This window comes from Danio rerio, chromosome 22 (assembly GCF_049306965.1).
Source record: "Danio rerio strain Tuebingen ecotype United States chromosome 22, GRCz12tu, whole genome shotgun sequence".
Lineage (NCBI taxonomy): Eukaryota > Metazoa > Chordata > Actinopteri > Cypriniformes > Danionidae > Danio > Danio rerio.
In genome coordinates this window covers 35,673,439-35,690,154 of record NC_133197.1, presented here as the reverse complement: position 1 = coordinate 35,690,154, position 16,716 = coordinate 35,673,439, and the positions used below count along the sequence as shown (strand labels likewise).

The 16,716-nt window shown below is 36.0% G+C and overlaps 1 protein-coding gene and 1 long non-coding RNA gene across 5 annotated transcripts in view; one reads left to right on the top strand and one right to left on the bottom strand.

Moving 5' to 3' along the window:
* Positions 1-16,716, top strand: part of grm7 (glutamate metabotropic receptor 7) — a 376,391-nt gene that overhangs the window by 149,758 nt on the left and 209,917 nt on the right.
* On the bottom strand, positions 7,486-16,378 carry LOC141380237 (uncharacterized). Its single transcript, XR_012397916.1, has 4 exons — positions 15,248-16,378; positions 14,316-15,157; positions 11,730-13,458; positions 7,486-11,355 (listed from the first exon to the last, which is right to left on the bottom strand). It is a non-coding gene; the product is annotated as an uncharacterized lncRNA (long non-coding RNA).

Here is a 16,716-nt window from a genome sequence, read left to right as displayed (position 1 = left end):
CAGGTTCTGTTTACTAAAGTAGACTTCATTCAAAGGCGCAAGCTCGCCCTCTCTGTGGTAACAGCTGACGGTCAGCTCATGTCACGTGTGATTTTGTGGTCGCAAATACATTACATGAAGACAGAAATTACATTTTTGTGGTTTGGTGTATTTTATAAATACAGCATGTGACTCTTTCAACACCATTTGGAGGTGTCGACGTTGCTGAAAAATGTATGTAAAACAATGTGAAGACTTGTGTGGCCACCATTGCTTCTCTCCAGAACTTAAAAATATGATTGACCGAATCGTTGAAATGCTGGATTAAGATCGTCTAGGGGGTCGAATTGAGATTGTGATCAACTTTTCTTCAGACTAATTTTCCAAATAACAGGTAATTAAACAACACCTCGAATCTTAAATTCCAGTATGTGATGACGCAAATATGCCTAGATGATTGATCTAAATAAGTGTAAATTGACTCCCTGTTCGCACTGCGACTTCAAAAGTCAATCACCTCAATTTCTGGACGCGATCCAACAGGAAACCGACCCTCTTCATCCATTAGAGAGCAGTTCTCACTTTCCTCTCAGTCCATTACTGGATAATGGATGGCCGAAGTGCCCCTCTTACTTGCAATGCTCTTGTCTCTAAACTTTCACTTCATCAAGTGATGCGGATTCCTCAGTTGGATTCCCTCCGAACGGACCTGTAAAAGAGGCTGTAAAATAGATTAGCCTGTCAGACGTTCTTAAGGACAGATCTATGAGCTGCTAATGGCACTGATGTCAGAGGATGCATGCTGGGAGAGACAGGCAGGAACAGAACCTTTCAACACTATATTTATTGCTCTGGAGACGTAATTGTAATGGCATATTAAAAAGTTACAAATGTGCCAATAAAGTGCTGCAATTCACAGGGTTTCGTATTGGAAAAACTAATTTCTAAGCATTTGTTTGTAAAGTTATTTAGTAACTAGACATGCTTTATATATATATATATATATATATATATATATATATATATATATATATATATATATATATATATATATATATATATATATATATATATCTATATGTATATATCTATATGTATATATATATGTATATATATATATATATATATATATATGTATATATATATGTATATATATATATATATATATATATATATATATATATATATATATATATATATATATATATATATATATATATATATTTATATATATGTATATGTGTATATATATATATATATATATATATAATATATATATATATATAAAGCATGTCTAGTTACTGTTAGTTAGTTATGTATATATATATATATGTATATATATATATATATGTATATGTATATGTATATATGTATGTATATATATATAAATAAATATATATATATATATATATATATATATATATATATATATATATAAATAAATATATATATATATATATATAAAATATATATATATATATATATATATATATATATATATATATATATATATATATATATTTATTTWTATATATATATATATATATATATATATATATATATATATATATATATATTTATATATATATATATATATATATATATATATATATATTTATATATATATATATATATATATTTATATATATATATATATATATATATATATATATATATATATATATATATATATAAAAATCTAAACATTTATTTTTATTTAAGAATTTTGTGTTTAATTAAATGTTTTAAATACCATTATTTGCACTTGTGATATGACGATAATGTAGCTAGCAATGACTATATATTTATCGATGTATATTAAAGGTTATTTGAATATGTTTTACAATAAAGTACTCATTTAGGCCCTGTTTACACTGTCAGATCTTACTGCCCAATTCCGATTTGTTGCCTATATCTGATTTTTTTGACTGTCCGTTTACATGTTCTTTTAATTGTGACCCATATCCGATTCATGTGTTTACGCTTGCATACAATTTACCACATAAAGGCAGGTTCTAGCATCTGCGCCACACTAGCCACCGAAGAAATTGTCTTGCTTTTAGTTCGAAGTTCACCCAGTTTTAAAGTGCATGGTTTCCGCTGCATTCATTCTTCCATGGCGGGGCGCCACACCAAAATTCATCCCGCCACGGCTACGATACAGCTTCTTATTAATTCAAAACATTCATTCATTGTTGTTGTTTTTAATAGCGAGCTATAATTTTACCAAAACACATTAAAAGGTAAGTGAATTATAACAGGTCAAACTTTTCTGTTATCGTAGTAGTGCTGTGCGCTATTTGTTTAACACTTTAAGGTGACATGACTGACTGACTGACCGCTACGTGATGCGTGAGGCCAGCAAACACGACGTAGCTTTCAGTTAAGATGAACACAGTTTCCGTAATTATACTTCATTTATAGATAAAGGTCTGTGATTCTGTATGCAAAGACTATAACGTTATCTTGCTGGAGTTTGTAGATGTTTCACTTTACTTCAAGACGTATTAATCCCGATCTGTTGGGCTATTGGAGACATTCAGAAATATTCCTAGCAAATCTAAGAAATGTTGAAGACATACTCACTACCTAAACGCACTAAATTGCACTTCAGCAGTGTTCATTTGAGAGCACACAAGAAAATCTGTGATTTAGCAACGTGTTTGAGGGCGTGCAAGAAGTTTTGTGGACGAGCAGAGGAAATTGGCGCGCAAGTAGAAATTGGCATGCTTGTATTAACGTTACATAAATGCGATCCCTACATGTAATACTGCGCTCACCACATTTCTCCATTTGTCAATAAAATAATGCCATAGTTAGTTGGTAGATTTGTGTAAAAGACCTGCCGTCACAGCTGGAAAAAATCTTAGAGGAAACACGGAAGTTATTTTGAGAGTCGAATGAGGAGGTAACAGGCCATCATTGCAGCTTACGCCTATAGTTTATAAATGGTGTTCTCCACTATTCAGAGGATTTTTTGGGAGTATGAGAGAGAGCTCAGGTCTAGTGGGAGCAAATTGGTGCGACTGACCACCTTCATGTTAATACATCATGGGTACATATTAGTACCTAAAAATTACAAATGTTTTTAGGTACTAATATGTACCCTTGAGGTATTAATATAGACCTTTTAGGTACAAATTTGTACCTTTTGAAAAGGTACCACCCCAGTGACAGATCGCGTACCTTTATTTCTGACTGTGTTTGAAAGTAAATATGTTGATAAAATATTAATTGGCTTTTTCTTCGACGTTTAATAATAATACACTTATTATTAAACGTTTAAATTTAATTATTATTATATTATTATTATTATTTTTATTAAATTATTATTATTATATTAATAATACGCTTATTTGAATTTCTTCGGCGTTTCTTGGCGTTAATTTTGGGTTAGATTTAGCTGATGACGTCAGGTGACCAAAATTCAATGTCTAGAAAGCGACAACATTATTTTGACATCGTTTTCTTCCATTTTTTTTTTATAGTTTTCAAGTTGTACAATCAACAAAGCTTTATATTTAATATTTCAAGTTTTATAGTCATTGTCGATATTTATTTGGCCCTGAATCTTGTGTTTTTAAACAATCGTAGGTCTTCAATAAAATTTTTTACGTTTTCCATGGTTTCATATTAACTTTGCGCCTTAACAATAATAATACGCTTATTTGTATTCATGACCTGCGTAGAGCTTTCCGTTTTTCGCCGTTTGGATCAACAATAGAATATATTCACTATTATTAGTTCTAAGCAGTCTAGTAGATTTTTTTCCCCCCATTGTGAAGTATTCATTGCTGCTTCTCACGTATGGGATTTGACCTTTTCAGCTCTCCCCGAGTCCCTCGAGCTGTGTGGGTAGTCAGAGATTTTGTGCCCTAACAAATGGAAATATGGCCAGTTGAATATTAATTCGAAGCGCTCGAGGGCGGGTGAAGCTGCTTGAAAGACCACTTGAGGTCTTGCCTCACAAAGACAAGTTTAAGCAGACGCTAAGAACATATGTCCAGCTTATGCTTTGGCGAGGTTTGTTTTGTTCAGGCAGGTCTTTGATTAAGTAAGAAGAGGCTGTTTGGATGTTTATCTCAACTTCGCTTTTGGTTAAAACTTGGAAGAAGAATGTTGCTTGCTGCACTTTGATCTCAACATCAACATGTCATTAAAGCAATGGTTAACGGAATAAATGAAAACAATACTGTAATTTACTCACCTTCAAGCCTTCATCTGTGTATATTTAATTCTGTTAGACGAACAGATTCGACGTTTGACGTTCAACGTTCGACGTTGCTATTTGAGAGTTAATTGTTTTATGTTCAATCCACTTAAATGTGTAAAAACTAACATTCATTAATTTTCTTTCCGGCTTAGTCCCTTTATTAATCTGGGGTCGCCACAGCGGAATGAACCACCTTTAAAAACTAATAAGTTGACATCATTCATTCATGTTGTCCCAACACATATCGATTATATGGAACCCAACCATTTTCTGGATCTTTAATGCTGTGTAATGCTGCGTTCACACCAGACGCGGAACACGCTGATAAATCGCGCTATTCGCACGTAAATTGCCGCGTGAACATTTAAAGTTACTCGCTTCATTCGCACGTCAAACACCGCTTTATTCGCGCATCAAATTTACTTCAGAACAGACGCGGATTCACATGATGGGCAGGGCTTCTGTCTGCCCGGTGACTGTGGCTTCGTTGCTAAATGGCTAACATGAATTTTATGAAGAAAATAACAGTGTTTATGTACTTTATGAAGGCTGAAAAACAGCTTTGATACGTTTAGGACCATGTCTGAGTCCACTACATGCTTTCAGAGGTGCATCCAGCTGTGTGAGCTCATAAACTCCTCCAGAAACTGAACCTGGTTCACGGAGGCTTTCAACGGTGTTTCTGACTGAGCCAAGCCGAGTTTGATGACTTGTTGTCGATATCGCCTGGAGGATTTCCCCCGGGACACCATCAACAGGTTCTACGTCACAATCACGCCCCCACAAGAGCAAGCTTCTGATTGGTTAACGCGGCGCGAATGTCTGCTGTAGTTCAGATTGATTCGCGTGAAATGCACGTCAAATGAGCAAACGCTCAATTCGCCCCGCGTCATTCACGCGTATCGCGCTATTTGCACTGCACCATTCGCGCAATTCGCGTCATTTGTGTCGCGCCATTTGCACATATCGCGCCGCAGGATGTCTATTTACATGTTTGCATTGACTTAACATGTAAATCACTCGCATTTGACGCACGTTCCGCGTCTGGTGTGAACGCAGCATAATGGTGTTGCATAGTAGGGTTGCACAATATATATATTTTAGCATCAATATTGTAAATGTGCACATCTGCAATAGAAACATCACCAAATCTGCAATGTCGAGATTGGATTATGGTTAGTTTACTTGGAGTCATCGCATACGTTTAACCATAAGATTATACCCAGCTGGCACACAACATCATAATACGGTAATATTCGGTTAGATTTAGCTCATGACGTCAGGTGACCAAAATTCAATGTCTAGAAAGCGACAACATTATTTTGACATCCAAAAACAATGTCAAATTACGCTGACATTTGCTTAATTTTAGGTTTTGTTGGAAAGTAACCAAAATCCAATGTTTAATAGATGTCATAGTGGTGACGTCCACACAGCGTCATGTAACATGATTAGATGTTGATATTTGGTTGATTTTAGATTGGATGTTGGACATTGACATCAGCTTGACTTTGGGTTCTGACGTCAACACAACTTTCATTTCCAAACAAAATCCCCACAATGTTGGGGTACGTTGAAGTACAATGTCAATATGACGTTATGTTATTGTCCTATGCCTGCAGGGTAACAACAACACATGGCACAACAACTCTGCATCAAAATTAATGTGACATGACAGAAACTTTCAAATACCAGCCACTGCACTCCTAGCGAAATGGTAAAGGCTTTTAATCTAATTAATACATGGTCAACCTATTTCACATTGTTAATAGTCTACTGAGTGACTGGTGTTGGTCACACTTAAGATCTGAGGTGAACTCAGCTGCTGAGGTGAACTGAAATCTGCTGCTGCTTTCAGTAGTCTGCCAATAAATGTCATGTAAACTGGCATTTAAACTCGGGAGCACTGAATAAAGCCCATAATCAGTAACTGAGGGGATCATTGTCATAGTAGTTGTTGTTCTTCTGTAAAGTCTCAGAAATATAAACAGTTCTAAAATATAAATTCAGTGCATTGTTGTAACATGTTTTGGACAAAAAGAAAGTAATTTTGACATGAAGAAGATAGCTTTATTGTTGGGATATGGTGTAGTAGAGAGACTTGCATGTGCACTTGCATGTGTTTTAAGGGCCTGTGAATGTATAACCATTTCACTTGAGTTTATAGCTTTAACAAAAAATGTATTACAATTATTTAACTATTTATATGACGAGGACTTTACAGCAGGCATAAACTCAATTTCACTAAGGGACATTTCAGCATCATGAAGGCCCACAAAGGGCCAGTTATAACTGTAAGACTGTATACATTAGGGCTGCATGATATTGGGAAATGCGATTTTTTTTTATTTTATTTTATTTCTTTTTGCGATATATTGCGGTATGAATATAATTTAGCTAGGTGATTTAAATAGCTCTATTCAGGAAGATTTCATGAATTTATTTTGACTGGGGTGATCAAGTCTTTTTATATGCAGAATTCAGCATAAAGTGTAGTAATTAAAATATATAAATACGACAAAGCAAAAAAAAAAAAAAAACAGTGCTTTATGGTTTTCTTGCAGTAATCAAACATAAAAATTAAACAATCAAACATAAATTAAGATGGTCATGATTATATCCTGTCATCATAATGTTTAATATTATATTTATCTTTTAATATTTAATAAATAATCTAATCCTGCAATGTGACTATTGTTGATACACATTGCAGTATCGACACTCAAAGGATATATTGTTCAGCCCTAGTATAAATTTACACACTGTAAAAAAAAAAAATAAATCTCTTTATTTCATTAAACATATTAAACTAACCATCCCCATATCATGAATTCTTTTCATCAGAAAAAGAAAAACTGCATTAAAATATAATTTGTTAAAGTTAATTTATTACTTTTATTTTCGGCTTAGTCCCTTTATTAATCTGATGTTGCCACAGTGGAATGAACTGCCAACTTATCCAGCATATGCATTACACAGCGGATGCTCTTCCAGCTGCAACCCATCACTGGGAAACACCCATACACTTTTATCCATACACATACACTACGGACAATGTGACTTATTCAAGTCACCTATAGGAGCACCCAGAGGAAAGCCACGCCAACACGGGGAGAACATGCAAACTCCACACTCAAATGCCAACTGACCCAGCCAAGGCTCGAACCAGCAACCTTCCTGCTGTGAGGCGATTGTGCTACCTACTGCGCCACCGTGATGCCCCATATTCTACAATGTGAATACAAAAAACTATTATCATCAGAAGTCACTGGCTTTCTTAAATACTTAGTCACACTCGAGAGAAGTAGGACTTTGGAAATTCGTGTCATTTTGATTGCACCACAAACATGCATTATGGGAGATGTAGTTTATATTCAACAAATGACATAAAGCAAGATGCTATTTTATTATAATGCTGGGTTGGAAGCACCACATAGCTCGCTATAAAGCACTCGTGGCAATTGGTGGGATGCTTTTCTCCTCATGTGAATCTTTAGCTTAAGTTTAATAACTTGAACTTGCACATAAGACTGGATTGAAGTGAATTATGCGCAGTATGGCTGTGTATTCTGAGTTTTTTGCGCTGCCCAGATTTACCATTTACATCTAATCTAACCATTTAAATATTCAGATTCGTATTTGGTGTGAATTATATGCTCTCACTGGCCACATACAACGATATGGCAGGCCTGATTTGGCCTGTAGGCCTTAATTTTGAAACCATATACAGTGTTATACACCAGGGGTTCTCAACTGGTTTGGCTATGGGACCCACATTTTTACATGGTCAGCAAGCCACGACCCAAATTTTTAGGAACTATAATACAATTTTAGGAATTATAATTAGTAGTGACAGATAAATCATAGGACATTCACAGAGACTTACAAATAAACAATATTTTATTGCTGCCATTTAAAAAAATGATCAAATTATAGAAATATTACAAAGTAAAAACAACAAATACTGTACACAGTGGTTAGGGTAAGTACATGTTCAGTTACCATAAACTAAACTGAACTGTTAATAAAACATATTGTCTGGTTTCAACATGTCGTTTTAATTTAGAAGGTTTCTTGCTCTCTTATGAGAGCACCTCACTACATATGACACACTGAGGCTTTAAGTCTTTTTTTGTCGTCAATATATGTAAATCCATACTTCACATATTCGGGGTCGTACATGCGATTCGACATATTTGTTGCTATAAATAAATTAAGTTTGACGTGTCAAACGGTAGGGTTGTCGTGCACGAATTTCAAAATAAAAGTCCGGTATAAGCAAAAAAAGTAAAAAAATTAACTTTTGTTGTTTTTTTGACCACACACTCCACGACCCACTGAAAATGTTCCTGCGACCCAAAAGTTGAGAAACACTGTTACACACATTACTAAGGATTTGACTCGTTGACCTGAAAGTTATTAGACTTCCCATAAAACTATAAAGCTCTGCGTATTTGTCATTCATATCTTAACTCTTTTTATGTTTGTCTATGCTTTTGATTTGTTTATTTTATTTCATTTATACATTCTTCTAAAGCTTCATCCTAATCAATGTAAAAGGATACTTTCTAAATAGAGCTATTCAATTCATCTGGTGAAAATGATCCCCCATTTTAATGGGACATTTTTTTTTATTTTAGCCTTTGGGGAAATAAAGCAATTCAAGTTCAAGCAACACATTTCCACACTATTTTCCCAAACTGATATGAATTATATTTATACTGTATATATAGGAGGTGGGGGGCTGTGATAGCAAAACAAGTGTCTCCAAACCTCTCGATGGGCGAAGAAGAAAGGTCAAAAGTTTGACCCACAGCTATCTCTTGGTTTGGTGCTGACGGGCTGTTTGAGACTGGGCTGTGTCAGGTGTGCTGATGGCCTTTTCTTCATGAGTTCAGTTGATGGTGGAGGAGATTTGGAAGAAGCCTCTTGGCAGCTGTCAGTGGGTGCACGGTTACTGACAGTTTCTTCATTTCCAGCTTTGTTTTCTGCAGAAATGTCCTGTACGGTAGACCAGGCAGCTGTGAAGATGCATATAGCTGAGATTTTTGCTTTTCGACAATACAGTTGAGGCGTAGAATGAGTGCTCATTGTATTTTCATTTTGGATGATTTTCAAAGCAACAATGACCCAATGCTGGGTTCACACCAAATGCAAAGAGAATGGAATTTTTTTTAAGGTGCAGTATGTAAGTTTGACACCCAGTGTTTGAACTAGGTATTACATTGCTGGTTTAAAACACACAATAAAAGCAACAACATGCAAAAAAATGAATATTGTCCATAATAAAAAGTGTTATAGTTCTAATCAACACCTGAAATTTATATTTTAGAGACGGCTTCTATTTCTTGCAGCTGAACAACAGAAATCAGCTCAGGTATAGGTCATGTGCTTTATTCAGTGTTAAATGCTAATAATGTGAGTTTGAATGGCATTTTACATGACATTTATTGCCATACTACTGAAAGCAGCAGTAAACAGTTCACCTCAGATCTGAAAAATAAAATAAACTGTTGAAATTGAGCTTCAGAACTGTGACTCAACACATCATTGATTCAGCATCTTCATTTTATCACGATAAAGAGATTTAATATGTAATAAATCCACGCGAACGCAAGGAAAACATGCAAACTTCACACAGAGAAGACAACTGACCCAGCCGAGGCTTGAACCAGCGACCTTCTTGCTGTAAGGCGACAGCACTACCTACTGCGCCACCGCATATTTAATTAATTCATTCTTTTTTTTTTTTGGCTTAGTCTCTTTATTAATCAGACGTAGCCACAGCCATCTTTTTCAGCATATGTTTTTAAAGGGGATACCCTTCCAGCCGCAACCCAACACTGGGAAACACCAAATACACTCTTACATTCACACTCATCCACTATGGCCCATTTAGTTAATCAATTCCCCTATAGCGCATGTGTTTGGAATGTGGGGGAAAACGAAGCACCCAGAGGAAACCCATGCCAACACGAGGAGAACATGCAAACTCCATAAAGATTACTGGAGAGATAGAGTACAGTAAAAAGAGATCCCCCAAAATCCCATTTAACCTGACTTCATCTAATACTCAGTGCTTTAAATGGAAGAACATTAATGCATATTTATTTTTAAAAAAAAATTGCGTTATTTGCATTTTTAACCATAGCATTTTACACTGTCAGAAAATAAAGGTACAAGACCTGTCAATGGGATGGTATCTTCTCAAAAGGTACACATTTGCCAGCAGCTAGCTCTCTGCAACTCTCATATGGTCGCCCACTGAAGCCAAGCAGGGCCGTGCCTGGTCAGTTCCGGGATAGGAGACCACATGGGAAAGCTAGGTTGCTGCTTGAAGTAGTGTTAGGGAGGCCAACAGGGGGAGCTCAACCTAAGGTCTGTGTGGGTCCTAATGCCCCAGTATAGTGAAAGGGACTCTATACTGCTCAGTGAGCGCTGTCTTTTGGATGAGATCCGAAGGTCCTGAAACCGAGGTCCTGACTCTGTGTGGTCATTAATAATCCCAGGATGCCCTTCGAAAAGAGTAAGGGTGTAACCCCGGCATCCTGGCCATATTTGCCCACTGACCTTTGTCTATCATGGTCTCCTAACAATCCCCATATCATAACTTGCTTTGTCTCCTCTCCACCAATCAGCTGGTGTGTGGCTACCGTCGCATCATCCAGGTGGATGCTACACAATGGCGGTGGATGAGGAGATCCCCCCATTGTGTAAAGTGCTTTGAGGTAAAGGTCTGCATTAATAAATTTCTAAATAAAGCGCGGGAGCGGTCGGTAACTGGTTTAATTTTAGACTGGAGTGGGCGGTCTAACAATATCGCTCCTGACTCCCGAGCGAGCACGGATGTATGTGTGTGAATGAGACAGCGTGATGCTTCGTTTAGCTTGTTTGTTGCTGTCTATGTGTGTGCGCAAATAAAAGAGAGCGTGGCGCTGTCTGTGTGTGTGTCACTTGCTTGTGCGTATGCGTGTGCGTGTATGTATTTATACAGACAGCTTGTTATAGGCTGTCTGGACTCTGTATAGCTAGGTGGTTTTCAGTTTTGTTCTCCCCCCCAGCCGTTAGCGGGCACATGCGCAGCGGGTAGAAAACGAGGCGGGTCGGGCAGCAGGACAACAAATGCTGAATATAAGCAGGAGCGGTCGGGTTCGGGCTAAAACCTGGCGGGAGCGGAATTCAAAACTTAGTCCCACGCAGATCTTCACTTTAAGGGTCTAGAAAAGCACCATATAAATGTAAGGTATTATTATTATTATTATTATTATTATTATTAGCACTTACAGGGTACATATTGGTACCCCAAAGGTGTATATTACTACCTGAAATTTTCAAGAGGTACATATCTGTACGTTTTTCTAGTACATACCCTTGATGTTGTAATGATGGGGAGTAACACTCACAACAGAAGGTAGGATCCAAATGCAGGTTTAATCGTAGTCAGGCAAGCAATGGTCAATACAGGAGTAAACAGGTATATTGAGACAGTCCAGAATCGTAGTCGAATAACAGGCAAGGAGGTCAGAAGGCAGGCGGCAAACAAGGACAAAAGGATAAACTAGGCTAAGGTAAAAACACGGAAAAAACAAGACAAGGAAACCGCGTTGTAGTGTTACTATTACAGCTAACAAGACTCGGCAATGTGAATGAGTGTGTGTGCTGCTTAAATACTGTGTGTAATCAGTCTTGAAGCAGGATCAGCTGTGGGAGTCTAATCAGTGGAGACTTGGAGCAGGTGTGTGTGTGTGTGTGTGTGTGTGGCATGACTGAATATGTAGTCCATTTACTGGCAGATTTGTAGTTTCATGAGTGAGTGTTTACCAGCAACATCTGGTGGTTTGTTCACTGGTAAACATGACAGATGTATTAATAAGGACCCTTTAGTTGCAAACTTGTGCCTTCCGAAGGTACCACCCCTGTGACAGCCCCCCTACCTTTATTTTTGAGACTGTAGAAAACATTTAATGCAAAATAAACTGCAATTATTAATTTAATCAATCAGCTTTACCCTACTTACAATGTCTTGCCTTCAAACTCTGTGTAAAGGTTTGAAAAATGGAGCGGATGCATTGTAAACCCTATCAGCTGCTCTCATGAATATTAATAAGATGATATAACATACGCCCGTCTCATTCGCTTGAAGGCAAGTAAGTGGGCGCTATCCAGAATAGGATTAGCCGTAGTGTTTTGGCCACTCGGATCATGCAAACGGTTGGCAGAGCTCTCTGCATTGCATGCTACATATTCTATTTTGCAGGACGCATAACTTTTGCCTCACAGTTGTGGATATGGATACGCTTTCCCAAATTCCCTCTCAGTCTCACATTGTTTGGCTGTTTCGCTTCATTCATCTACATTTTTTGACACAAAGCAGCATTTCAATTGCACATCCTGAGTGAACAGGCGATTGCATCACTCCAGTGGAGAAATGCCTATTGTCTATAGCATTAAAAATTGAAAGAGAGGAAGATGGGTAGCGAACGCAGCGTAAACAAAGTAAATAAGCTCCAGGATCCCGAGAGAACAAATGTGTGAGGTTTGTTCACTACTTAAAAGCCATGTTTTTACTCCACTTCAAAGCTGTGTTTTGTCCCGGTGAAAGCCATGTTTTGTCTACGCCTTTTTGTTTTATTTCGCTGAAGCAACAACAGTGACAAAACGCAAAATAAAACATTAAGTAGATCAATCCAGAGAGACCCCAAACGCATTTTGAAATCACTCAGATGTGTCCGATGGCTTTACACAGATGTCTGAAATCACGCACCGGAGTGTTTGTGTATATGAATTTCAAAGAGATTGCCAAATGAAACCTAATTGGGTAATTTAAACAGGACAGGGGCGGAGTGTACGCTGTGTTGAGGAGGAAAAAAAGTCATTCTGTGCTGAAAATGAATGAGATAGATGTGATTCATACTGATATGTGGAGCATGAAATTAAAGGTGCATATGGGCTTTGTTGCGGTTTGATTTAAGAACAGGATTTCTGGTGATCTGGCATCAATAAGTGTACGATTCGTGAGTAATGGTGCTTGCGGAGACCGTTGCTCATTTTCCTATTGTATTTTGGGCTGTAGCTTGTCATGCACTGTTAAGATTATGTTGTCAAGACAAATTGTAATAATTAATTCCAGATGGCAGCATTGTGCGGATTTATGTATTATTTTTTTATGTAAAATTGACTTGGAAAAGGTTATTAGTCTATATAATTTAAATGGGTTTACACACATGCTTGTGTATGTACAGTTAAAGTCAGAATTATTAGCCCGCCTGAATTATTAGCCCACGTTTTTTTTTTCTTCCCCAATTTCTGTTTAACAGAGAGAAGATTTTTTCATCACATTTCTAAACATAATAGTTTTAATAATTCATTTTTAATAACTGATTTATTTTGTCTTTGCCATGATGACAATAAATTTTAACCTTAAAATGGATAAAACAATTGCTTTTATTCTATCCAAAATAAATCTATTAAACATCATTTGTGAAATATTTAAAAAAGTCAAAGAGGGGCTAATAATTCGGACTTCAGCTGTGTGTGTGTGTATGTGTATAAAAAAAAAAGAATATATATATATATATATATATATATATATATATATATATATATATATATATATATATATATATATATATATATATATATATATATATGTACTATGCCCAGCATACACCCATTACAGATCTCTCTGCTACATTATTGCTTACTATATTTTACAGTATGCTGTAAAATAAGATATTTGTGAATATACATTAAATTAGTCAGTACCAAAGACAAAACTGGAACCAGTCTAACTTTAACTTAAGGTCGCAATGCGAAAATGTGTACACTGCAATGAAGATAGTAGAGAAAATCTATAAATCTATATTTATTATCATTGTATTCCTAAAGAAGTTAAGTTCAAATTGCAGATGCATTGCTATTATTAACTTTACTTTGGAATTATTTATTAATAATAATAATAACAATATTCAAATTATGATATTTTGCTTCATACATCGTTTCAAAATTCATGTAAAAACTGCTTTATACACACACACACACACACACACACACACACACACACACACACACACACACACACACACACACACACACACACACAGTTGAAGTCAGAATTATTAGCCCCCCTGAATTATAACCACCCCTGTTTATTTTTTCTCCAATTTCTGTTTAACGGAGACAAGATTTTTTTTTTCAACACATTGCTAAACATAATAGTTTTAATAACGCATTTCTAATAACTGATTTATTTTATCTTTGTCATAATGACAGTAAATAATATTTGACTAGATATTTTTCAAGACACTTCTATACAGCTTAAAGTGACATTTAAAGGCCTAACTAGGTTAATTAGATTAACTAGGCAGGTTAGGGTAATTAGGCAAGTTATTGTATAACAATGGTTATAATAATATATATAAATAGCTTAAAGGGGCTAATAATTTTGTCCTTAAAATGGTGTTTAAATATTTAAACCTGCTTTTAATCTAGCCGAAATAAAACAAATGATTTCTCCAGAAGAAAAAGTATTATCAAACATACTGTGAAAATGTCCTTGCTCTGTTAAAGATTATTTGGGAAATATTTAAAAAGGAAAAAAAAAAAATCAAAGGGGGGCTTATAATTCTGACTTCAACTGTATATATTTGACATTTTTATTTGTACTACCTTTTAGCTCTTCCATGATTTGATATTTATTTGTTTCTAGCATTATTCATTAGTTCATTGATTATAATCCCCAATGCCTGGTTCAGTTACTTACCTAGTGTTTACTTTTCCAATTATATTACCATAATTTACTGTCCAGAATTGTCTTTTCACACGTTTAACCAATTACTTACTTTGTATTTGTTATAAAAGGGTAATTAACAGAGAAACCAAAATTTACTTTAGCCTTTTGACATATAAAAGCTCATAGTACTATAAAACATCCTACATGTTTCTAAACTCAACAGTTTTTGGTTCCTCTAAAATCAGCTGAAAACAGTCCAGAATGTTCTACCCTTTGATGTAATAGAATAAATAAGCCCTTCTCCACAGAAGATTGACACGCACTTCTTCTTCACTTTCTGTTCAACCCTGTTAAAATGCAAAACTGTCAGCCAATCACAGCAGTGGGTGTTTACTTCTAAGTCTACAACTGGCCACGCCCATCCAAACAGAGCGCTTAGATGAGCGTTGCACAATAGAGCATTGTGATGAAGTGAATCAATTCATTCATTTTCTTTTCGGCTTAGTTCCTTTATTGATCTGGGACCGCTACAATGGAATTTGGATGCCCTTTTAGGTGCAACCTATCACTGAGAAACATCCATACACACTCATTCACACAAATACACCACAGACAATTTAGCTTACCCAATCCACCCGTAGCACATGTGTTTGGACTTGTGGAGGAAACCGAAGCCAACACGGGGAGAACATGCAAACTCCACAAAGAAATGCCAACTGACCTAGCTGAGGCTCAAACCAGTGATCTTCTCGCGGTGAGGTGATCGTACTACCCACTGCACCACCGTGACACCTGAATCAAGAGTATAAAAATAAATAATAAATTCTTCTTCTTTTTTTTTTTTTTTAAACCTGTTTAAATTTTAGTGAACCTCAGAGAGAAGTAAAAAAAAAAAAAAAAGAGTAGATTTTGACCTATTTGTTGAAGTAAACAATTACAAAATTAATAACTAAACAAGTCACAGCCCTGACAGATTAGATTTTTCTTCCCTTAAACTTTTGGTTTTCACCTTGCTGACTCTTCAGAACAAAATCAGAAATGTTTAGGAATGGATGTGTCTTATGACAAATTTTTTGTTGTTGTTGTTTGTGACAATTCCAGGGAACAAATGACCTGAGATTATGATGCTTGTTCTCTAGACCGGTTGTATTGTTCAGACTGATTAACAGCAACAGCGGCCCGACCTTGAAGAAGGTGTCTGAGTCACAGGTCCCGAGGAGGGAGTGAGGGGTGAGGGAAAAAAAGGGAAGAGAAACTGGAGCGTTTCCAGTAGCTGAGCGTCAGGGGAAAACGGGACGAAAGAGGTGAATGTCAGATGCTGCTCAGTGCCAGGACGTTCTGGGAATGTTGCCCTTGATAGGAGACGCTGAAAAGATCACTGCAAACAGTCATTTCCTCATCAGCATTTTGTCCCATTTCCAAGTACACTACTAAATTTGCTTGCAAAATTGCATAAGAAAATAAGATTTAACATTTATTGAACAGTTCTTAAAATCTCTGTCTGAAAAATAGTCTTTTTCGAATTTTAAAGAGCAGTTGTGTAAAAGAAAAAGTGGACGAACTGTCAGTTTCATTAAATAACCTGTTTCTAAAACCATTTATTTCTTAGGACCAAGTTAAATACAGCAGGAAAATGCATGTGTGTGTGTGTTTGTACACTCCTTGTGAGCAGATGCTCATTTTATTACTCGCCAGATATAATTCACTGTCAGCTAGCAGCTATATGAAAATTGAATTGAATCCATATTTCATGATTAATAGTTTTGCACATCCATTTTATCTTGCTCTAAGC